Source organism: Peromyscus californicus, unplaced genomic scaffold (assembly GCF_007827085.1).
Source record: "Peromyscus californicus insignis strain IS unplaced genomic scaffold, ASM782708v3 Scaffold_12__1_contigs__length_115047231, whole genome shotgun sequence".
Taxonomy (NCBI): Eukaryota; Metazoa; Chordata; class Mammalia; order Rodentia; family Cricetidae; genus Peromyscus; species Peromyscus californicus.
In genome coordinates, this window is record NW_026294413.1 from 72100209 (window position 1) to 72125226 (window position 25018).

The following is a 25018-nucleotide window of genomic DNA, read 5'->3' on the forward strand; positions in this document are numbered from 1 at the left end:
ACTGTTGGCCCTCCAGAAATGCCCGAGGTCTTCAGCACTGGACTGGAAATGCTGAGACCTGAAGCCTGGGTGACTGAGCAGCTCTGGGATTCTCAGCTTCTCCAGGGTGAGACAGTCATTGCTGGACCGCCAGGACCTCGTCCTGTCAGCCGTCTCAGTAAATCCCCTGTAGTATGTGTACTCCAGCAGTCCTTATCCTCCAGAGAACCCTGACTAATGTCTTATTGCCAGAGAAGGAATCATTTGGAGGCCAGGGGTCACGAGAACTCTTAACATATGAAAGGGTTGGCTGTAAGGAACAAGACTTATTCTGAGTGGTCCGAAGTAGCGGTGCACTCGTGAGTTGTTGCGGTTAAGTAGAGAAGATGGTTAGGTTCCGTTTAAGGGGGCTGTTAGCATTTAGGCATGCCTGAGATGGGACAGGATCCCCTTAAGTGGCCATTTCCCCTCAGTGAAAACTTTTACGTGCAGTGAAAGAGTTTTTAGAGAAACTGTTTCACAAGCTTTCCAGATTTGGGATCTGTAGGCTTTCCTAGCCTGATTCTTCTGTTCCAAGAATAAAGTTGGTTAAATGGACATATATTTAACGTGGCTAGGCCTGGGGCAAATACCTTTAATCCCAGCACTAGGGAGGCAGAGGCAGGCGGATCTCTGAGTCAAGGCCAGCCTGGTCTACATAGTTCCAGGCAAGTTAAATACAGCGATAGTAACAGTATCCTCAAGCCCTCACTGCAGACTGGAGTGGGACTCTCCTGAGCAGGCAATCTGGAAATTAGGGTGGAAGTGATCCCCGCACCCACATCTTCAGAACTGCCAAACTGAGCTTCAAGTTTACTTTAGTTCCCTTTTTATCTTTTATCTTTCTTTTCTGAGACAGAGTCTGAGTATGCAGCTCAGAACCCTTTCTTTCCTTTCTTCTTCCTCCTCCTCCTTTTCTTCTTCTTCTTTTTTTTTTTTGTTTTTGTTTGGTTTTTCGAGACAGAGTGTCTCTGTGTAGCTTTGGAGACTGTCTTGGAACTCACTCTGTAGCCCAGGCTGGCCTGGAACAGAGATCCCTCTTCCTCTGTCTCCCGAACGCTGGGATTAAAGGCGTGCGCCACCAGCGCCCGGCAGCTCAGACCAGTTTCTAAATCATGGTTTTGTTTTTTTTTTGTTTTGTTTTGTTTTTGTTTTTCGAGACAGGGTTTCCCTGTGTAGCTTTGCGCCTTTCCTGGATCTCGCGCTGTAGACCAGGCTGGCCTCAAACTCACAGAGATCCGCCTGGCTCTGCCTCCCGAGTGCTGGGATTAAAGGCGTGCGCCACCACCGCCCGGCTTAAATCATGGTTTTGCCTCCACGTCCCGACAGAGTCCCAGAGATACCGGAGCGTTTGACTGGCCTGGCGAAGATGGGAGGAGGGATTCATTCCTTTGAAGACGTTAATTTGTTGCTTTTTTTTTTTTTTTTTTTTTTTTTGACAAGATGTCACTGGGTGCCCCTCTCTGCTTAGTACTCTTTGTATAACCTAGAGTAGCCTCAAGCTCATGGCAGTCCTCCTGCTTCAACCTCCCAAATGCTGGGATTCCCCAGTTCCCTGATACTGCCTTTTTGTGTTCATTGCCTACCTCTAGGTCTTTCTTAGTTATTTTGCTATTGCTGTGACAAAACACCATGACCAAGGCAACTTATAAAAGAAAACACTTAATTTGGAGCCTCATGGGAGTCCATGACTATCACGGCAGGGAGTGTGGCGGCAGGCAGGCAGGCACGGCACTGCATCAGTAGCTGAAAGCTCACACATGACCCACAAGTATGAGAGAGAAAGAAAGAGAGAGAGGTAACTGGGAATGGTGTGGGTTTTTGAAACCTCAAAGCCCACCCCTACCCCCAGTGACACACCTCCTACAATAAGGCCACACCTCCTAATCCTTCCCAAATAGTTCTACCAACTGGGAACCAAGCATTCAAATGTAAGTGCCTGTGGGGGCCGATCTCATTCAAACCACCACAAGGTCTCTGCCATGTTGTGCTTACTCACAGGACCTTTGTTATAAAGCTCTTTATGCTGTACCATGCTGCAAGTTGCTCCAAAGCCAACACCAATTGACCTAAGTGGTCAATTCCAAGTATTGTTACATTACACTGTTGATTCTTTTTTTCCTGACAAAAGATACTTGCATTCCTAACAAATCTGTAGTTGGTAGAATATTACACACTCACTTTCATTGTTATAAATTTACTTTCTTACATGAATATGTGCTTACACACACACACACACACACACACACACACACACACACACACACACACAGAGAGAGAGAGAGAGAGAGAGAGAGAGAGAGTTAGCTCTGAGCAGGCATTCTGATTTATGGAAAGGTTAAACTGATTGCTTAACAATCTGTTGTGGGTTTTGTTTGCTTGTTTTGCCACCCAACAAAACTCCAAATTTGGTGGGGATATAGCTCAGTTGGTAGAGTGTTTGCCCTGAATTCCATCCCTAGGACCACATAAATCCAGGTACACTTAGGAGGTAGAGGCAGGATGGTCAGATGTTTAAGGTCACACTTGAGCACAAAGTTCAAGACTGCAGACCTCTGAAACAACAAGCAAACAAATCCAAGTTTGGCCAAGAAGAAAACAAATCCCTATGGTGATTTTTTTTTATTATGGTGAGGGTGGTGACTCAATCATAGGCTGAATTTTTAAATTGTCTTTTATTTATTTATGTGTTTTTTTAGGTATGAGTGCTCTGTCTGCATGCATGCCAGAGAGAGCTTCAGATCCCATTACAGATGGTTGTGAGCCACCATGTGGTTGCTGGGAATTGAACTCAGGACCTTTGGAAGAGCAGTCAGTATTCTTAACTGGTGAGTCATCTCTCCAGCCCCCATAGGCCGAATTTTAACTTTTCTTGGAGTGTATTTTGTGGACTTTTTCTGCCATCACCATCAGTGGCCTCAAAGAAGGCCTGCTTCCTTTTTCCAGTTCTTCCAGAAGCCGAGAGGAGACTGTCTTTAACTCAGAATAACTCACCAGGGGCAGCATGGAGAGGGGGGAGAAAAGAACCCTTAGGATGATCCAGGATTCACTTCTGGTCTCACCATCGTCTACGGTGTGCCCCTGAGCCTCAGCTGTTGCTCCTGTGTCACCAGCTACATCCCCCCCGTCTTAGTCAGTGTCCTATTGCTGTGAAGAGACACCTTGACCACAGCAACTTCTACAAAGGAAAACATTTAATTGGTGCTGACTTACAGTTCAGAGGTTTAGTTCATTATCATGTCATGGTGGGAAGCGTGGTGGCATGCAGGCAGACATGGTGCTGGAGAAGGAGCTGAGAGTTTCACATCTGGATTGGCAGGCAGCAGGAAGAGAAAGTGAGCCACTGGGCCTGGCTTGAGATTGTGAAACCTCAAAACCCACCCCCAGTGACACACTTCCTCCAATTAGGCCACACTTACTCCAACAAGGCCACCTGTCCTAATTCTTTCAAATAATGCCACGCCCTATGAGCCTATGGGGACCATTTTCATTCAAACCACCACACCTCCCTTCTAAAGTGCCCAGCAAAAACAAGAATTGAGAATACAATCAGCAAAGCCAACTCTGTGGTACAGCTGAAAACGTCTCATAAAAGGGACTGGTTTTGTGAGTTCTTAAAATGCCCCTTTGGGGGCTGGAGAGATGGCTCAGTGGTTAATAGCACTGGATGTTCTTCCAGAGGACCTGGGCTGGTTCACAATCATCTGTAACTGCAGTTTCAGGGGATCTGACAGCCTCTTCTGGCCTCTGAATATGGGCATGCACGTGACTCATAGACACATAAGTAGGCAAAACACCCATACACACACAAAAAAAAATTAAACAAACACACACAAGGGAGACCTAGTAGGCAGGGAAGTGAACTGTGAAGAGGTGAGACTGACTTTGTGAACCTGGATCAAGATTTCAGGAAATCTGATGCCAGGTGGTTTATTCCCAATAAATTTAAACATAGTATAATTTGGAAAAAAAAGTTTTGGTGTAATAAAATCCCTGGCGCACAAGGAAGCAAGGAAACATAATTACAACAAAACCTGACTAGGTACATGTCATTTCTTCTAAGAAGATGGTTTCTGGATTAAGCTACCTGTACTAGTTTAAGGGCCTAAGTGGGGGTCTGGTGTAGTCATGGTCATGCATATAGTGTAGAGGTCGTTTGGGCTATTAGCCACCTCTGTTTCCTGGTTGTAGGAGCTTGCGGGGAGCCTCTGGCTACACAAATAATGTAAGGGTCATTTAGTAATTAGGAATCTCTGGCTCTGGCTGTGGGAGCTTGGGGAGCCCCTGGCTATAAAGGCCATTTAGATTACTAGCTACCTCCAGTTCTGGTTTTAGAAGGTTAATATGGCCTGACCCAACAGATAACACAGATCACCAGGCTATTACTCACTTCCAATTCTCAGCTTTCTGGATGGAAAAACAGGTTTTACATCTTTCCCATTGGAAAGACGATCCTGTGTGTTTAACATTCTGGTTTCTCTGGAGATCTGTGGGTGGAAGGACGTTTGTCCTTTGCTCCCAATACAAGCAGCAGAAAACATTTTAAATGTCACTTTTATGCCTAGGAAAGACTATTCAGAGGGCTACTTGATTAAGAAAAGTAAATTAGCCGGGTGGTGGTGGCACACGCCTTTAATCCCAGCACTCTGGAGGTAGAGCTAGGTGGATCTCTGTGAGTTCGAGGCTAGCCTGGTCTAGAGATCGAGATCCAGGACAGGCACCAAAGCTACACAGAGAAACCCTGTCTCAAAAAAGAAAAAAGAAAGAAGAAATAAAGAAAGAAAGAAAGGAAGGAAGGAAGGAAGGAAGGAAGGAAGGAAGGAAGGAAGGAAGAAGGAAAAAGAAATTAAGTCCTCTGGGCCATGGAGATGCTTCTGCAGGTAAAAGTACTTGCCACCAAGCTTGATGACCGAGGTTTTTTTAGTTTTGTTTTGTTTTTAAGATTTATTTACTTATGTATACAGTGTTCTGCCTACATACCTGCAGGCCAGAAGAGGGCACCAGATCTCATTACAGATGGTTGTGAGCCACCATGTGGTTGCTGGAAATTGAACTCAGGACCTTTGGAAGAGCAGCCAGTGCTCTTAACCTCTGAGCCATCTCTCCAGCCCCCTTGATGACCGAGTTTTATCACCAGGACCCACATGGTTGAAGGAGAGAACAGACCTGCCCCCACTCTCCTCTGACCTCCTCACACACCCTATGGCACACATGCATACATACAATAAATAAATAAAACGTAAAAAAATTTATGTTCTCAGGTCTCAGTGAAATGCTTCATCGGGCAAAGGTGTTTGTTGCCAAGCCTAGGAACTTTACCTTACTCCCTAGAGCCCACATGGTAGAGAGAGCCGAATGCTGCCAGTTGTCCTTCTGGCCTTCCTGACATTCACACCAGGATCAAAGCATGTGTGTAACCACACATACGCACAACACTAAATAAGTAAGTATAAAAAATACAATAAATAAATAAAGGCTGGGTGTAGTACTGCACACTTTTAATCCCAGCATTTGGGGGGCAAAGACAAGAGGACCCTCCATAGTCTGAATCCAACCTGGTCTACATAGTTTCAGCCAGCCAGGACTGCACAGTAAAACCCTGTCTCAGTCTAAAAAAAAAAAATGTCCCTAGGCTGGCATGATGGTTCTGAGGGTAAAGAAGCTTGCCAAATTAACCTGATTACCCGTGTTCAAGTCCTAGATACCACTGTGGATAGAAAAAAAAAACCAACAAATCTCGAAAGTTGTCTGATGTTTATACACATGCCGTGGCATGCACACACCTACATTACATAGATACACACAGTAATAATAATAATAAATAAGATTCTCAATATTAAAGCTGCAAATCAGAAGGCCGGTTTTCTTTTATGTGTTCACGTCTAACTTTCAAATTAATTCTAAAAATCATTCTAAAGAAGTGTTCAATGACCATTTTCCCACTTATAAACATAAGTTAGTAAAAGTTGAAACAATGAAACATTAAAAGTATACTTAAGAAAATTTTCTAAAGATTAATTTCATTTTAATTATGGGTATGTGTGCCTGGTACCCTTGGAGGCCAGAAGAGAGTATCAGATACCCTGGATCTGGAGTTACAGGTGGTTCTGAGCCTCCAGATGTGGATGCTGGGAACTCCAGTTCCCTGTAAGAACAGCAGGTGGGCTTCCTCCTTCCCACTCCTGCTCCTCTTCCCTACCCCCTCCTCCATCTAAGGGAATAAAATATAGCTTATTTTGGAGCCATTTTGAGTGGTCGTGGCCTGGGAACACAGATTTAAGACAGCCCAAATTCCATGTTCTAACATGGAAGCATGAAGTTTTATAGTTGTACAGAACAAAGAAAGTCATAAATCAAAGCAAGTTTAAAATACACTGGTGGGTCCATCGGAGAGACAGGGACAGTGAGATGGGGGAGCTTTCCTACAGGCCCAAGATGTGTCTGATGACATTCTTTTTTTATTTTTATTTTATGTGCATTGGTGTTTTGCCTGCATCATATCTGTGTGAGGGTGTCAGGTCCCCTGGAACTGGAGCCACACACAGTTGTGAACCGCCATGTGGATGCTGGGACTTGAACCCAGATCCTCTGGAAGAGCAGCAGTCTGTGCTCTTAACCTCTGAGTCAACTCTCCAGCCCCTCGGATGACATTCTTGGCTTTTGGATTGGTGGAAGCTAGTGGCCTGCTAAGTTAATAGATTCCAAAAGCTCTCTGTCTATTCAGTCATAAGATGTTAGTTCCATCACAGAGGTGAGCAAGAAACCACTGTTCCAGAGGGCTAGAAGTAGCCCAATAAGGTAATTATCCTCTGAACCTGTAAAATTCCACTCTCTCCACAGTAATGAGATTCTAATCAGGCTCTGCAAACATGGTTTCATTTCAAGAGTTTTTGTTCACAGCCAGACACAGCTTCATTTTAGGATTTTTTTTTTCTTTTTCTTTTTCTTTTTTTTTCAAGACAGGGTTTCTCTGTGTAGTTTTGGTGCCTGTCCTGGATCTTGCTCTGTAGACCAGGCTGGACTTGAACTCACAGAGATCAGCCTGGCTCTCCCACCTGAGTGCTGGAACTAAAGGCGTGTGCCACCACCACCCGGCCATTTTAGGAATTTTTGTTCAAGTTTCCCTCTGTTGGCTAAGCATCAGATTTTGTCCATGCAGAGGCCTCATATTATTTATTAAATATTTTAAGGTCTTCAGTAGCTAGGAAGCTCATTCCTAGGATCTGAGGTAGATGAGGATGAGGAGTGGGCAGGACAGTACCCAGGAGAGGGGAACAGCTGGTAAAGACCATTAAGAAAGAAACTCCTGGCCGGGCGGTGGTGGCGCACGCCTTTAATCCCAGCACTCGGGAGGCAGAGCCAGGCGGATCTCTGTGAGTTCGAGGCCAGCCTGGTCTCCAAAGCGAGTACCAGGAAAGGCGCAAAGCTACACAGAGAAACCCTGTCTCGAAAAACCAAAAAAAAAAAAAAAAAAAAAAGAAAGAAACTCCTGAATCATAGCAACACTACTAACCACCATGATCTGGATCGGATTTTTTTTTTTAAACACCCTGTGTGTCTGACATAACATTTACCTGTAATATAGATTACTATACCTAAAAATTAAGTAATTAAGAACATAATTTGGCCTCATGGAGTAAGGTCACAGATGAACACTTCTAATATACCAAATAGAATAGTGGAAACACTCCTAATAATAGAAACGCTTCTAATAACCAAAAGTTACATATTTTTAACAAAATTGACTAAACAGTTTCTCCCATATATACAGTTATTTGTACTCGATAAACTATCTTACTTATGTTAAATGGTTGGAAATGGGACTTCTGAAGGAGTCATTAAAGTATTGTTTCCTTTTTTATTCGTAAAATACAAAAATTGTTTAATTATTTTTTATTCCCAGCTAATTGTACTATAGAATATTTTAGATACTAATACATCAAGAAACATCAATACTTGCCAAGTGTATTGGTGCGAGCCTTTAATCCCAGTACTCGGGAGGCAGAGCCAGGCAGATCTCTGTGAGTTCGAAGCCAGCCTGGTCTAAGAGTGAGTTCCAGGACAGCCAGGATTACATAGGGAGACTCTGTCTCAAAAACAAAAACAAAAATTGTAGAAAATCAAGCATTAATTTTATCTCAGGGTATAGAATTAACCTTAAAACAATTTATAACCTTTATAGTATTTTAACTTAGTTCTAACTGTATTTTTAACAAATGTTTGCAGCATTACTTAATTTTAACATTATTATTGTTATTACAAAATTTAGAAAACAATTTTAATGAGATAATTTTAAATGAAAGCTCAGGAGGATGTATCTAAATTACAGAAAACATACGTATCTTAGATATCTAACAGTATAAACACAGCGAAGTACGTTAATAATTTGTTTTCCTAATCAAATTTAAATGAATTACTTACTAAAGATTTAAGTTATTGTAACAGGTACCTTGAAATGGTTCTTTGCTAGGAAAAGCTTTTACTTTTTATTTGTGTTTATGAGGCATCCGGTTTATAAGACACCCTGAACAGGTTAAAGCTTGGCATTTATGACTACTAGTATTATTTTTTAACTAAAATAAAGATAAATAATTCGAAATATATCACTATAATGTAACACATTAAGACGTTCTATAAACTCTAAGATGTCTGTCTAAGCCTCAAAGTAGGTTTTCAAAACGACAATTTAAAAATACTTAAGAGTTGGGTGCTGGAGAGATGGCACAGAGGTTGAGAGATGACTTAGTGGTTAAGAGCACTGGCTGCTCTTCCAGAGGTCCTGAGTTCAATTCCCAACAAACACATGGTGACTCACAACCATCCATAATGAGATCTGGTGCCCTCTTCAGGTGTGCAGGCAGAACACTGTAGACATAATAAATAAATTAAATAAATAAATGAATAAATAAATAATCAATCAATCAATCAATCTTAAAAAAATACTTAGAGTTTTCTCCTACCTAATTCACCCTAGCTAAAATGAGGATCTTGAAAAACTTGATTGCTCATTTGTTAATTTGTTGTTGTTGTTGTTGTTGTTGCTGTTTTTTTTTCTTTTGCCTTTTCCCCCCTAAGACAGGGTTTCTCTGCATAGTTTTGGTGCCTGTCCTGGATCTCCCTCCGTAGACCAGGCTGGCTTCAAACTCACAGAGATCCTCCTGGCTCTGCCTCCGGAGTGCTGGGATTAAAGGTATGCGCCACCACCGCCCGGCACTCATTGGTTTGTTTTTAAAGAAGCAGTAATGGCCAAAAAATCCTTAAAATGTCTGTACTATAAACACATATATAAAAGCAGAGACACGAGCTACCTTCTTTTTTTAATGTATTTATTTAACTTACTAATTTTACATCTATGGGTGTTTGGCCTGCAGGTATGTGTGTGCACCACATGCACTCCTGGTACCTGAGGAGGCCAGAAGAGGTGTTCAGTCCTTGTGGACTAGAGTCACAAGATGATTGTGAGCCACCATGTGGTGCTGGGAATTGAACCTGTGTCCTCTGGAAGAGCATCCAGTACTCTTAACCTTTGGAGCAGTCTCTCCAGCTCTACCCTCTTTATCTTTGGAATAGAGTTTAGTGTCTCAAGGGAGGGTAACTGTCTATTAGGAAAACCATGTCCTGCAGTAGGGGTAATCATCTCTTAAGGTTCTTTGATAAGCAGCACGTTACAGAACTCAAGTGGGACAGGGATCAGGGAGATAAAAGTTTAAGCAGAACTGCATGCTATCATGTCCTTAAGAGCAGACTTAAATTGTTTAAACTTTAAAACTCAGGCTAATTGTTCCCCAAAGAGATTTAGGGCCATTACCCATCTCTATTTGTTTTATGTGTGTGGTCACACTTATTAAATATACTTTTTGGGCCAGGCGGTGGTGGCATATGCCTTTAATCCCAGCACTCCAGAGGCAGAGCCAGGTGGATCTCTGTGAGTTCGAGGCCAGCCTGGTCTACAGAGCAAGTTCCAGGACAGGCACCAAAACTACACAGAGCAGTCCTGTTTCAAAAACAAAACAAAACAAATATACATACATATATATGTGTGTGTGTGTGTATTGTCTTTTATCATTATTTTATTTCTTAAAATTTTAATTTCACTATGAGCCAAAATGAAGCTGAGCCAAGTTAACAACTTTAGTTTACACAAGCACTTACTTACAAGCCAATTTGGCAGTAAGTATATTATGTAAAAATAAAACATAACCACATTTAGACAGAAAGTTTGTATACATAATCATACATAAATATATTTTAATGATTTGTTTTTATTTTATGTGCACTGGTGTTTTGCCTGCATATATGTGTGAGGGTGTGGGATCCCCTGGAACTGGAGTTACAGACAGTTGTGAGCTGCTATGTGGGTGCTGGGAATTAAACCCAGGTTCTCTGGAAGAGCAGCCAGTGCTCTTAACTGCGAAACCATCACTTCAGCCCAAGATATAGCTTAATAAACCAAGATTTTTTTTTAATCAATGTTTTTGGGTTTTTTTTTTACTTTTATTTCATTTGCATTGGTGCTTTGACTGCATATATGTCTGTATGAGGGTGTTGGATCCCCTGGAACAGGAGTTACAGACAGTTGTGAGCTGCCATGTGGGTGCTGGGAATTGAACCCGGGTCCTGTGGAAGAGCAGTCAGTGCTCTTAACCACTAAGCCATCTCTCCAGCCCCTAAGGCAAGATTTTGAACATCATTGTTTGTTAGGATTATATTGTCTTATATTTTTGGCTGTGAGCCTAGCCTTTAACAGCTGAACCATCTCTCCAGCCTTAGGATTATATTTTCTATAGTCCTCATTATGAAAAGGAAACAGCATAGACATGCTCAGTAAACATATCTACTAATTTATATATGATCCAACCATAATAAAGAAGGCTTACATTTAACAGGTTCTTGTTTTGTTTTGTTTTGTTTTTCAAAACAAGGTTTCTCTGTGTAGCCCTGGCTGTCCTGGAACTCACTATGTAGACCAGGCTGGCCTTGAACTCTGAGACTTGACTGTCTCTGCCTCCTGCGCTCTGGGATTAAAGGGATGAACCACCACTACCTGGCAACACTTAACCGTTTTATATCAGGAATATTTTGAAGAAATCTTATGAATTTATGATTATATATTTATCTTATATAAAAGAAAATATTATTTGGAAGGAAATACTTATCAAAATCTTCTTACATAACACTGAAGCTTTATGAAACATTCAGCATTTCCAAAGATACCATTTTTACAGATTTTAAGATGTTTAGAGTACCCAAATTTGTAAAATAGTATGTATTTATCAAGCCTTAATATATGTCCACAATATTTAAATTTGAATCCACACATACATTTTAATTGGGCATTCCACAAAAATAATTTTAGCACACAACAAAAATGAATTTAAAAAGAGAACTGAGGTGGCCATAGTTCGTTAAAAAATGAACAAACAAACAACTTTGGCACAAACAACATACGAAAACCACCAAAAATATTCTAAAACTATTACTATAGACACATGATACAATTACATGACATTAGATCTGCTCCACTGAGAAAAGGTAGAAAGTTTAATGTATTTCTTTAAGATATGAGAAAGGCTTGATAGCAAAAAAAGATCTAAAGATGATGTTTGTCATATAGACTTAAGGTAATACCCCTCTCTATCTCTCTCTCTCTAAATAGCTGAAGGGGGTGTTTCTCAGTATGTCCCAGACTGCTTTCTAGCAGGTGACTTGGTGGTCACAACTTGTGCCAAGTCAGGTCTGGCTACCTATTCACAACAATCTAATTAAAAGAGCCAATTTAAAAGTGGAAAGCAGAGACTGGAGAGATGGTTCAGCAGTTAAGAGCACTGGCTGCTCTTCCAGAGGACCCAGGTTCAATTCCTAGCACCCACATGGCAGCTCACAGCTGTCTGTAACTCTGGTTCTAGGGAACCCAACACCCTCACACAAATGTGCATGCAGGCAAAACACCAAGTACATAAAATAAAAATAAATAAGTTATATATAAAAAAGTGGGAATCAGGAAAGGGAGACAGATTTATTTAATGCAGTCACATTGGGAACAGGGACAGATGTCCTGCAAGTCTATCTTTAGGGTCCTGAAATGCGCGCGCGCATGCGCGCGCACACACAGACACACACAGACACACACAGACACACACACACACACACACACACACACACACACGCACACGCACACGCACACACACACACACACACACACACACACAGCCAAGGACATGCACATCTAAGCAGTCCTGGCCAAGGTACTGCTATACTCACCATTGACTCATTATTATCCAGGCTTTAGTTTCATCCAATAAGGCGGTTTGACAAATTGTTCAAACTATGTGAAATCTCTTCTAGAGAGACAAGTTCTCTCTCTGGCCGAAGCCCTTTCCCTCTCACAGCATGAGATTTCCAGGGAAACTCCCCCATCCTTAGGGCCCATTCTTTCAACAGTCTGATAATCAGATTGAGAGACACAGTGTTTCTTTAGATTATCTTTATATCTACCAGACCCACTACATGGGTGGGGGCGGGGTGTGTGTGGGGGGATCAGGTTTTCACAGATATTCCCCAGAAAAACCACGTGACCCAGAAGCAGAGTATGGACTGGTCTAGGAAATGTCTATTTTGATGTTAGAACACCCAAATATTTAGTGGGTTTCTTGTTAGAAAAACTGAAGCAAAGGTACACAGAGCCCATGTTTAGTAAGATTGATCAGTCAAATGTTGGCCACAGAAGGGACACAGACATGGCTTCGTTGGATTATTAACCTGAGTTCCCCTAAACTGTAGGGACCTCCACCTGGGCGGGGGCGGGGCGGGGGATGGTGGCACTGAGATTTTTTGGCTTTAAGGTTGAAAGGACACTTAGGGCTGGTTTGTATAATAAAGACACTTCACTGTAAATGAGACAAAGCTGCTTCAGGAAAACTGAAATTCAGAGGTGAAGAAGCAAGGTCAGAGAAGAGGGAGCTGCTTTGGAATTTACCTGAGGTTTTGGTATAACAGTAAAAAGATTTAACTAATTCTTTGTTTTAACCCCCATTTAGCTCACAGGTACTGTTTGGTTTTTTTTTTTTTTTTAAGAGCTCTTTATAATTATTAATTACCACTTTTACCGCCACCCCCAAATCATTTTACATTTTAATTAAAGCAGCCTGCTTGTTTGTGATTTTCCTTTTTTAAACTTCATTGTTTTGGATTTGGATAAGCGCATAGACAAAGCAGTTTGGAGGTAGTAAATGTGTCTCTCCATTTTCCCAAATAATTGCAAGTTAGTAATTATCATACATAAAGCCAGCTAGAGTACCTGATGGCAGTTTATCTCCAAACATTTCCTCCTTTTGGAAACCTTGTTCCCCAAACACACACATGCACACACACACACAAACACACACACACACACACACACACACACACACACACACACACACGCACGCACGCACATACACATATATATGCACAAGGTTCTCATTATATATATGCATCAACTTTCTCAGCTTTCGCCCTGAGACCACCTTTTCCAACTGGGTCTTGGGGTTATCTTGCATCTTACTCAAATGTGAGGGGGCTCAAGACATGGGGTGAACCGATCCCTCAAACATGTCTTCCCAGGTGAGCCAATAAGGTTCTTTCTGACCCAGGAACTGGGTGTGCTTGTCGGGGTGTTCCCCCAGACACCTCCACACTTTGGGGTAGGAAGGAACAAGTGCCTTTTATCTTCAGTGCCTTTGGTGGGGTCACAGGAGAAGCAACAGAAAAACGCAGAAGTAGGCAGACAGAGGAGTGTCAGGGGACAAAGGCCAAATGGCAACAAATCGAATTTTTCAAAGACAGTGAGAACCAAGACAAATAAAAGAAAAACTAAAATGCCTTCAAAGTTCCAAAAGGGAACAAAATACTGAAAACAAGCTAAAACAGTCAGATCCCAAATGACTTTAGAGGTTCCAAATCAAGCAAAGAACTCAAACCAAATGTCCAGACCAAAATGCTATCAAAGCAAACAAATTAGAGACCTTAAACCAGAGGTTCTCAACCAGTGGGTCACGACCCTCTACATCCCATATCAGATACTTACATTATGATTCATAACAGTGGCAGAATTACAGTTATGAAGTAGCAACAAGATAATTTTATGGTTGGGGGTCACCACAACATGAGGAACTGTATTAAAGGGTCACAGTATTCGGAAGGTTGAGAACCACTGCCTTAAACCAAATATTTTGAAAGCGGATCAAAAAGGTATTTAACAAAATAGGATTCTTTTTATAAAAATAATTTTTTTATTTTTATTTTATGTGCATTGGTGTTTTGCCTGCATGTAGGTCTGTGTGAGGGTGTCAGATCTTGGAGTTACAGACACTTGTGAGCTGGCATGTGGGTGCTGGAATTGAACCTGGGTCCTCTGGAAGAGCAGTCAGTGTTCTTAATCACCAAGCCATCTCTCTAGCCTTCAAAATAGGATTCTTGTTAACCAGCTCAGAATAAACAAAATGGACCATGGACTAACCAAATTAAGGGAGGCCCAGAGCCCTGGAAAGCACTTACCAGCAATTCACCTGAGGAAAAAACATTAGGAGGCCTAGACTCAGTGGGTCCATGCAGGTACATGGCTTCCATTCAGCTGATTCCTTCAGTGAAACGTGAATCATTCTCAGAGTCCCATGTTGTGATGCCATAATTGTTGATATAAAAACTGAAACTTTCATCTTAAAGGAGACAAGAAGACAGTTTATTTTGGAGTCATTTTGAATGACTATGGTCCAGGAACACAGATGTTTCAGCAAGTATTCTTTTTTTTTTTTTTATGGTTTTTTGAAACAGGGTTTCTCTGTGTAGTTTTGGTGCCTGTCCTGGAACTCACTCTGTAGCCCAGGCTGGCCTCAAACTCATAGAGATTCGCCTGCCTCTGCCTCTCGAGTGCTAGGATTAAAGGCGTGTGCACCACCACCGCCTGGCTCCAACTTCTATTTTAAATTTATTTATCTTATTTTGAGCATGATTATTGTCTGCATGTATGTTAATGTACTACATGTACATAGAGCCTGCAGAAGCCAGAAGCTAGCACCAAATGCCCTGGAACTGCAGTTATAGATAATTGTGAGCATCCTTGTGGATACTGGGAACTAAATCTGGGTCCTTTGTAAGAACAGAGAGAGTGGTCTTAACTGCTGATTCACCTCTCCATCCCCTAATTGATTTTTTAAATTTTTACCGTTGTATGTGTGTGTCATTTGCATGCAGCATGTGCTCTGTACATGTGTGGGAGTCAGAGGACAACTTTGGGGAATCAGTTTTCATCTTCCATCTCACTGAGGTGAGTTTTCTGATTGCTTCTGAGGCTGTAGAATGTACCTCAGGCTAGCTGACTCTGGTGGTCTGAATAAGAATGGTCCTCATAAGCTCATATATTTGAATGCTTAGTTACCAGGGAGTGGACCTGTTTGAAAGGATTAGGAGGATTAGGAGGTGTGGCCTTGTTGGAGGAGGTGTGTCATAGGGTTGTGGGGGGAGGCTTTGAGGTTTCAAACGTCTGTGTTAGGCCCAGTCTCCTCTCTCTCTCTCTCTCTCTCTCTCTCTCTCTCTCTCTCTCTCTCTCTCTCTCTCTCTCTCTGCCTGCAGTTCAGTATGTAGCTCTCAGCTACTGCTCCAGCAACATTCATGCTACCATGCTCCCACCATGATGATAACGGATCAAACCTCTGAAACTGTAAACCAGCCCCCAGTTAAATGCTTTCTTTTATAAGAGTTGCCTTGGTCATGGTGTCTCTTCACAGCCATAGAATAGTGACTTCAAGCTTTTTCACAATTCTCCTGTCTGCTGCCTCCAATCTTTCAGTAGGAGTGTTCAGATAACAGATGGACATCATCATATCTGTTTTTGTTTTTTTTTCCAATCTGGGTTCTAGGGGGATCAAACTCAGGTGGTCAGGCTTGGGTAGCAAGTGCTTTTACTCACTGAGCAGTCTCCTGGCACCCCAAATATACTTTATAAGTGTAATATATTACATGCCCTTATTAAGTTATTCATCTAAGCTAACCAACAAAACATCACTGTATTCCTAAAAGTCATATAAACAACTTATAAAAGTGATTCAATCCTATGTTTTCCTAACTGTCTCAAAACTAATCTAGAAAGAAAATCCCACTTCAAGTCATGTAGCTTTTATATTAGATTCATTAGTCTAATTTGCTGCTGTAATAGTTATTCTCTCTAGCAGGTTTGGACCCAGCTGTTAGGACATGACACATGAACAGTCTCTCTTAGAGTTATATGTGAGCGAGGGCACAGTGAGACCACTGTACTAGACCACTCCATGTGTGGAAAGAAAAGTTTATTGGGCACCAAACTGCCAAAGCTATCTCTGGGGTGGGAGTGGGGACAGAGAGAAGAGAAAAATGTCAGAACAGCAAGCAGAATTTACAGAACAGTTGACAGGGTCTTTGAGTTGATACAGGCTGTTCAAATTGGCCAGGAACTAGATGCCCTCATTCAAGGTAGTTGATCTTTTGGGAGTAATAAGTGTATGTGTGGGGGGGTTCCTGGTAAATAGAAACCCTCTGTTAGGCCTCTATTTACCCAATAACAATTCTTCTGTTTACTTGCCCAAAGTCCTTCTGTTTAGGACATTGTCACCAGCACTGCCATTTGGACCTAACACTATGCACCCAACCCTACATTCTCCTAAATACTGCAAATACCTAACATATCACTTATGTCCCTTTCTTAAACCTGTCAAGGTTATGTGCTTGGTTCTTTTAAATATTTCATCTTTAATTTTAAGTATTCTGGATATTAAAACATACCCACTAGGAAATGACATATCTCAAAAGACTGGGGAGCCCTTCCAGGTAATGAGCTTAGAGACACTTGGATTGACTTGTCCAGTTGGATTAACTCCCAAAGGAGGAGACAATGCCAGAGGTAGACTCCATTCTTTAGCATAGCACTTCTCACTCTGAAGAGGCAATCAAAAAAAAAAAAACATTTAAGAGATGGGCTGAAATTGGAGACCAGATATAACCAACTTCTGCCATTCTTGCAGGCTATACCAGCATCTGGCAGGTGGAGGCCATACTAGAGGAAGACTCATGCAAAAAAAAAAAATGTTGAGTTTTTTGCATCTGTGTGTGTGTGGGTGGGGGTGTGTGCTTGTTGATGTGACCATGGCCAAGTTGCATGCTTGAGGGCTGAGCTGCATGTGCTCAGTACTAGATCACTAAGTTGAGGTCATATGGTGTCTTAGCTACTTTTCTACTGCTGTGACCAAACACCATGACCAAGGCAAGAAATTGGGCTTATAGTTTCAGAGGGCTCAAATCTATGATGGCAGAGTGAAAGCATGGAAGCAGGAACAGCTGAGAGCTCACATCTGGATCCAAAAGTAGGAGGAAGAACAGACAGAGACAGAGAGACTGGGAGTGGCAGGAGTCTATTGAAACCTCAAGGCCCACTCTCAGTGACTTAACTCCTCCAATATGGCCACACCTCTTAATCCTTTCCAAACAGTTTCACTTAGTGGGGACCAAATATTCAAGTGGTGTTGGTGTCTTGGACCCACCTAGTCTACTACTGACCAAGATTTGTGTGAGTTCTCTGCCTCTGAGGAAGGGCAGAGAGAGAGAGAGAGAGAGAGAGAGAGAGAGAGAGAAATCTTCAATGTGCCCCAAATCACTAAGAATCCCAGGATCTTCATTTCTGGATGTGATGTTTCTGAGGTGTTGGTCCCTCTGCCATGAGGTGGAACCTGTGTCACTAACAGATCTATCTCATGCTCTTCCTAGCAGGAATCTTTCCCTACCCAACAGGCAGTTGACCTGAACATCAAGGAGCTGCTCTTTTTACTTATTTTTTCTTTCCAAGGAGTTGTTTCTGTCTTGCAATCCCTCACCCAAGCCTCTCCCATCATGATGGGAAGCTCCCCAAGTGATTCTTCATTAACAGGCTTTGGAGTGGGATGGTGGCAGAGACTCAGGATTTGAACATTTCTTGAGGACCAAGATGACTGACCATAAACGTTGTGGACTCTGAATCCAAGTAATTTGCAAATATGCTTTCCCTCAAGTAGCTGCTGGCCCTTGCAGGCAGCCAGCCTCTCTCAGGAGTTGTGTTTTTTGATCCCAGTCATTCATCATGAGTCTTTCCAAACAGTTACAGTCTGAACGCAGTTTCATCCATTAAACACTAAAATTTGATATGTTTTACCCATTAAGTGTGAAAATGCCCAACTCTTGTGGTCTAGAGTAGAAAATAAGGTACTTTTTCAAAGGCTAGGATATGTAGCTCAGTTGGTAGAGTGCTCACCTAGCATGTATGAGACTTGTACATCATAAAAAGTAAGGCACATGACCCGTGATCCCAGCGTCTGGGGGTGCCAGCCAGATGGTCAGAAAGTCAAGGTCATCCTTGACTGAGCACCCCGATTCACTGAATAGGTGGAAGAACAAGTGAGGATAATTCCCCATGACATTTTGGACCTCCACGTGCACATGTGCCATGTGCACATGAACCCACCCACCTACACATATGCATATGTGCACATCTCACACATGAAATGGGGGGAAATTATGTTTATCTGGCCCCAAATTTCCTCTTATGGCTCTTTGCCACTTTGATTTTTTAGTACATTGACCTTTGTGCCTATTTCTCTGTAGGCACCAGCCTGGAAGCTGAGCTACAGCAGATGATAAGTTAAATGAATACTATTCCCCTCAGCTGCATAGTCTTGAGACTGACCTAAACACAGTGTATGTGTCTATCAACATATTTGTTGTTAATCACTCTGTCTGGAGACAAATGCTCACATATCTTCTAACATCCTCATCCAATAAAAATGTTGCTTTTTTAGCCCATAAGAAAACAGTGTCCATACAAAGCAATGCAGTTGTATCTAACAGCCAGTTGAGTTATATTCTCAAAGTCACATGCTGTGCAGGCCACACTGCAGCAGAACCAAACGGCGCTTTGCTTCATTTCAGGACCAATACTTTCTTTCCTGCTTTCTTTCTTTCTTTCTTTCTTTCTTTCTTTCTTTCTTTCTTTCTTTCTTTCTTTCTCTCTCTCTCTCTCTCTCTTTCTTTCTTTTTTTCTTTCTCTCATTCTTCCTTCCTTCCTTTCTTTCAGAAATGTATTTGTCTGGATGTTTTGCCTGCATGTATGCATGTGCACCATATGTGGGCCAGGTGCCCACAGAAGCCAGAAGAAGGCATCAGATAAATCCTCTGGAACTGGAGTTACTGCCATGTGGATGCTAGAAATCGAACCCTGGCCTTTTGGAAGAGTAGCCAGTGCTCTTAAGCACTGAGCAATCTCTCCATCCCCTAGAATCCATTCTTATTGATTTTATTTTTATGGGAGTGTTTCTGGACAGCACCCAAAGTTCAACTTAAATTTCTTCCCTGAGGTGAGCCAAGATGCCAAGTTGAAACGTTGAGGTAGTAAGAATACAAAACCAGAACCTGATAGTCCTAAATTCTGGCACCCCTCTCTGTGGCCAGTTAGTGGCCTGGTCTTGAGTCATGCACATGACTAATTTACATGCACCCACCTTCATAAAGCACAAAAGCTGCCAGGTGCTGGGAGTCCACCTCATCTTAACTCTTGCGTGGACTGGAGCTCTACTCTACGCTTTTGGTCCGACTGCCTCTGGCGGCAGGATTGCTGCTCTTTGCCCTGCAGCCACTTCCGTTATCTGACGGTCTTTCTCAAATAACTGGACCCCCTTGTAAGGTCTCTTCCCCCACCTTTTTCTTCTTCTTCCTCTTTTTTTAATAGTACTTGTAGTTGAAAATGTTAGTCCTCTTTGGCTCTTCCTTTGCCTTCACCCTTTTATGGCTAACATACCGAACACCAAACGTATCCAAGCTCAGGGAGGGGCCGTGCTATGCGCGGAGGGGCCGTGCTATGCGCTTAGTTTTTGTGAGTTCCTTTCCCTTTCTACCTCTGGTCTGAAGGGCTCGTCACCGCTGTGTGCCTACCCTCTCTCCTGGGTCTTATGGATCCTGTATAATGTTGTCCATCCGATCTTGGTATGCTGTTCATTTCCCTCCATCTTTTCTCAGTTAGGAAATCCCAGTCGTTCTCCTGGATCCTGACACTTGCTCTCCCTAGCTTAGTATCAGACCTCTAATTTGACTAGTCCACCACCCCAGCGTCTCTCGCTTTCCCCCATATACGAGCTATTCTAGCAAGTTTATCCTAAATGACTGCATTTCCTGTTTTCTACAAGACAGCTTGTCGTTGAACTTGCTGTTGTCTGCCCCCCTCCCCTTTCCCTGAGACCTGGCCCCTTGCTGGCTCACAGGGGCACAGTCACCATGCGTTGACCTCAGCGACTACTTACTCTTTGTATATAAAAACTTTCAGTTGACTGATTTTTTTTCATTTTTGTTTTTTGTTTTTTGAGACAAAGTCTTACTCCACAGCCTCAGATGACCTAAACCCACTATGAGCCCAGGCTAGCTTCCAACTCCCAGCAGTTCCCCTCCCAAGTGCCAAGCTTAGTCTTGAGCTAATTTACCCAGCTCAGTTGAATAATTTCTAAAATGTTCCCTGGCTCTGAAACCTTCAGAAACAAGAGGGGGGAAAAAAGATCAAATTGCTGGCAGTGGAAGAAAAAGTACCAAGAGGGCAAATGTCAGACCGTGACTTGTTAAAAGAGGAGGACGGGAATAAGCAGCTACCACCAGAGACGAGGTGGTCCATGGTGCCACCCCAGGCTGCCTCGAGCTCCCAGGATGCTCTTGAACTTCTGATCTTCTTCCCCCAACTGAGTCCTCGGATTACAGGTGATTTTTATGTGATGCTGAGGATAAAACCCAGAGCTCCAGTATGCTAAGTACTCTACAAAGGTTTACTAAGCTGAGTTACATCCGTTGTTTTTCTGGATACTTCAGATAGGTTGGGTATAATAAACCCTGGGCTGGATGTAGTGGTGCAGACCTGTAATCCCAGATCTTAGGAGGCAGAGGCAAGTAGATGTTTATGGGTTCAAGGCCAGCTTGGTCTACATACTGAGTTCTAGACCAGGGCTTTGTCTCAAGCAAAAAGAAAAACAAACAAACAAACAACAACAACAAAAACACCAACATAAAAGAATTCCATAACTTTCTGGGTTACTAGCCTGAATAATAGCATACCCTATGAGACCAGTCTATTAAATATAAGAACCACACAGGAGGATTACTTCGTTTTTAAGAATTAAATTCTTGTATTTTAGTGTGTGTGTGTGTGTGTGTGTGTGTGTGTGTGTTTACCTACCTGTGAGCATACCACAGAAGACAACTTATAGGAGTCTTGTCTCTCCTTCTATCATACAAGTTCCAGGGGTCGAACTCAGGTCTTTAGTAGCAGAGCGGCACCTTTACCCCTGAACCATCTCATGGGCCCCTGTAGGGTTTCTTTAGGATTCATTCTTCAAATAGCCCCCAGGTAACGAAAGACTAACAGTTCAGCTGGGGCAGGTCACACTCAGTGATCAGCCGTTCGAGAAGCACGTGGAGCAGACACCTTCTGATCTTCTGCTTGGAGTCCGGGTGCTGTCTGGAGCTGAGGGCGTGGTGGGGTCTGTTAATATAGTGCCTGTGCGGTAGTAATAGTACTAGGAAAGTCATGACTAGCAGGCGAAAACAGCATTGCTTGGATAGAATCCTCATGTCAGGGACTAAAGAACACTGCAGAATCTCAGACGGTAACAGGCTGTGGCAAGGAACCTCCAAGCGCGTTTCACAGACCCAGCCGAACGACACTGCTCACGGCTCTACTTCTCTAGACATGGCATAAGGAATTTTCAGGCAAATTTCTGCCAAGTAGTTTACTTGTCCATGGCGAACTGCCTTGGGCCAGAAGTAAAGAGCACTCCTGACTGTGGGCTGCCTTGAAGTCCTGGCGTTTGATTAGCCACTTGCCTTCAAGTTCACAAGCGGGACGGAAGCTGTGAATATTCAGTTCTGTGGTTACCTTATGAGATTGTATGACAACATATCTGTGAGAGAGAAAAGAAAGATAAGGTGGCAAGGATACACATGGTGTGAATGTCTAGGAAGCTGGACAGAGGTAAGCTGAGACTGGGAAAGCCGAGAGGGAAGGGAACTGAGGAGACTGTAGGGCAGCGTGCGGTCTCCCACACTGGCTCAGTAGAACAGCTGGGACGTCCCAGCATCTCTGAGTGCTGTCCTTGGTCTGATTTTGGCAAAGGTCAGTAATGAGGTCAGAGAACTTGGGTTAGTTTCAGACTGAGGTGAGGGCTTTGTCAGGAACTTGTAGAAGGTATAGTACAGTATAGTATAGTATAGTATAGTATAGTATAGTATAGTATAGTATAGTATAAGGATTCTCTTCTAAAAGGAGACTATGGCTCTGACAGTCTACAGGAATACCCTGGGCTCTCATTCCAAATCTCTGGATCTCAGAGTATCACCCATGACATCAAGTGCCCACAGGCCTGGGAAGCCTCACTCTTTACCGCTGACCCTAGGGTTTACTCCAGGGAGAACTCGGATGTGCGGAGGGTCTCAAGATAAATGCCCTCAGTCCATATTTTACCACAACTATTTCTTTATCAGCAGTATGCTAATAAAAGTAAGTTTTTAAAATTTATTAATTTATTGTGTTAGGGATCTAAATTTGGGACCTCACACGTTAGGCAGGTACTTTGCTACTGAGTTAGCTATTGGCTCAGCTCAAAAGAAATCCCTTAAAGCATTGTTTTTCATGGAAAATAAAAGCTCATCATGGAGTATATTGATAAATCAATTTTTTTAATTTTAAGTATTTTTACTTTGGAATATTTCAAATTTAAGCATAAGTTACAGAGGTGGTATACAAATTCCTCTACATACTTCACCCAGATGTTTCCCATTGTTCACATATCTGAGCTATGCAAAAAGAAGTTCCTAACATAGTGCCCACTGTCTCTTCAAACTTCAGTGACGGCTGCCTGGCATTTTTCACGGGTCCGGAGCCGGCCGCAGACTCTCCTCTCCGCTGCGCGGTCCGCCTGCAGAGTCCGAGCTGCAGCCGCACAAGTTATAACCAGACATGCTTTCAGAAAGTTTCTCCCGCTCTTTGTCAGAGTGCTGGTTGAAAGGTGTGCCGCCGAAACCATGACCAAAGGTGGCATGATGCTTCCGGAGAGTCTCAAGGAAAAGGATTGCAAGCCACAGTAGTGGCTGTGGGATCGGGCGCCAAAGGACAAGGTGGAGAGATTCAGCCAGTCAGTGTGAAAGTCGGAGACAAAGTCTTCTCCCGGAATACGGAGGCACCAAAGTAGTCTAGACGACAAGAGATGGTGACGTTCTTGGAAAGTATATGGACTCAAATCATTGCTGAAATGGTGTCACATGAAGCTGCCCATTCGGCTGATGGTCTGAACTATTATTCATCATGTAAATAATTTCCATGCCTCCCTTTTGTTTTGTTTTGTTTTGTTTTTCGAGACAGGGTTTCTTTGTGTAGATTTGCGCCTTTCCTGGAACTCACTCTATAGCCCAGGCTGGCCTCGAACTCACGGAGATCTGCCGGCCTCTGCCTCCTGAGTGCTGGGATTAAAGGCGTGCGCCACCACCGCTCGGCCCATGCCTCCCTTTTATAACAAATTGATGATGCCTTAATAAAAACAACAAACAAAAAAACCAACCAAACAAACAAAACAACTTCAGTGACTATCTGCTAATGACAAGTACCTTTGCCGTCCTGGCCACAGTGCAGCCAACAAGACTGGGAAATGAGCAGTCAATCTACTATTATAACAAGTGAATTTTAAGACAGTATATATGATTTCCACATACCGCCTATCTCTAAATATTAGTTAAGAAGGGGACTTCAGAGAAAGCCCAGGCTTGTCAGGTACACGTTAGGAGTTTGAAATAATTCTCTTCTGCTCTTTCTGTACTTAAGGGAAAACTCTAGGCATCATTGTTCTACCCTACTTGACCGTGAAAACCCACCCAACTTTAAATGTGCCAACTTAAAAACAGATACTGGGTTGACAAAAACGACCCACCTACCCCGACCCCTACAAACAATTAATAAGTACATATTTAACAAAAAATGTAGACATTTACTATAGATGCTTCAGGATGTCATAGGCTCATCTGGAGTGCCACCAGACAGGACCTTTGTGATGTGTCCCCTGTCTTTGAACAGCTAATGGAGGTGCAGGCCTTTGCTCTGGCTGAATGTCTTTATTTATGTCTCCAATGGCATGGCCAGGGGCATGCTTGACCAGTTGGCTGACAAGTCCTTGGGTACCAATTCCCCTACCTGAATGACAAAACGCAAGCAGGGATGCATACATGTCAGCAACATGGGCATTCAATATACCCTCCTGGATAAATACATTTTTGTCTCAAATCCAGGAGTCTGTTTATTCACAGGTTGATTTTTGCCAAGCCTATGTACTGTGAATTAGACACTTGAAAATGCTTGAGATCCATTTAAGATTACTAGTTAGAGTGCTAGCTTGATGCCACTGGACTGGTTGAAAAAAGAAAGAGAGAGAGAAAGGAAGAAAAGAAAGGAAAGAAAGAAAGAAGAAAGAAAGAAAGAAAAGAAAGAGAAAGAAAGAGAGAAAGAAAAGAAAGGAGGGAGAGAGGAAGAAAAAGAAAATCTGAGTTCTTGCCCCAATTACCTGTATGATCGTGGGCACATGTCTAAGACATCTGTGCCTTACTTTTCTGGCATCAACCTCTCACCTCCACAGGCATTCCCACACACATGTACCCACACACATGTGAACATAATTGCACATCACCCTGCACACTCCTAAAGATTTTTTTTACAACACAGCTTTTCTATAGTTTGAAGTAATATTTCACTGTAGCCTAGTGTGGCCTTGAATTTGCAGTGATCCTACTAAGGACTGGGATTACAGGTATGCTCAACAAAATTGTTGATTCCCCCGACACACACACCAATTAGATGCATCCTTCCAACTCTGATAATTTACCTTACCTGGAGGAAATAAAGTTCTTTTTGTCTGACCTTGAACTTTACCTGCTTTTGTCTGGGAGC

At 42.6% G+C, this 25018-nt stretch overlaps 1 protein-coding gene and 1 pseudogene across 4 annotated transcripts in view; both read left to right on the plus strand.

Annotated features, from left to right (window-relative positions):
• LOC128107464 (uncharacterized) lies at window positions 1-24999 on the plus strand (annotated as a pseudogene).
• Window positions 1-25018, plus strand: part of Rnase13 (ribonuclease A family member 13 (inactive)) — a 55415-nt gene that overhangs the window by 4849 nt on the left and 25548 nt on the right. For 2 of the 4 annotated variants that reach the window (XM_052733353.1, XM_052733354.1), the window contains exon 1: window positions 23127-23310. The exons of the other annotated variants lie outside the window; for them this stretch is intronic. The gene's annotated coding sequence lies outside the window, so the exon portion shown is untranslated. Of the gene's footprint in view, window positions 1-23126; window positions 23311-25018 lie in introns of those variants that run through there. 4 annotated transcript variants of the gene reach the window in all.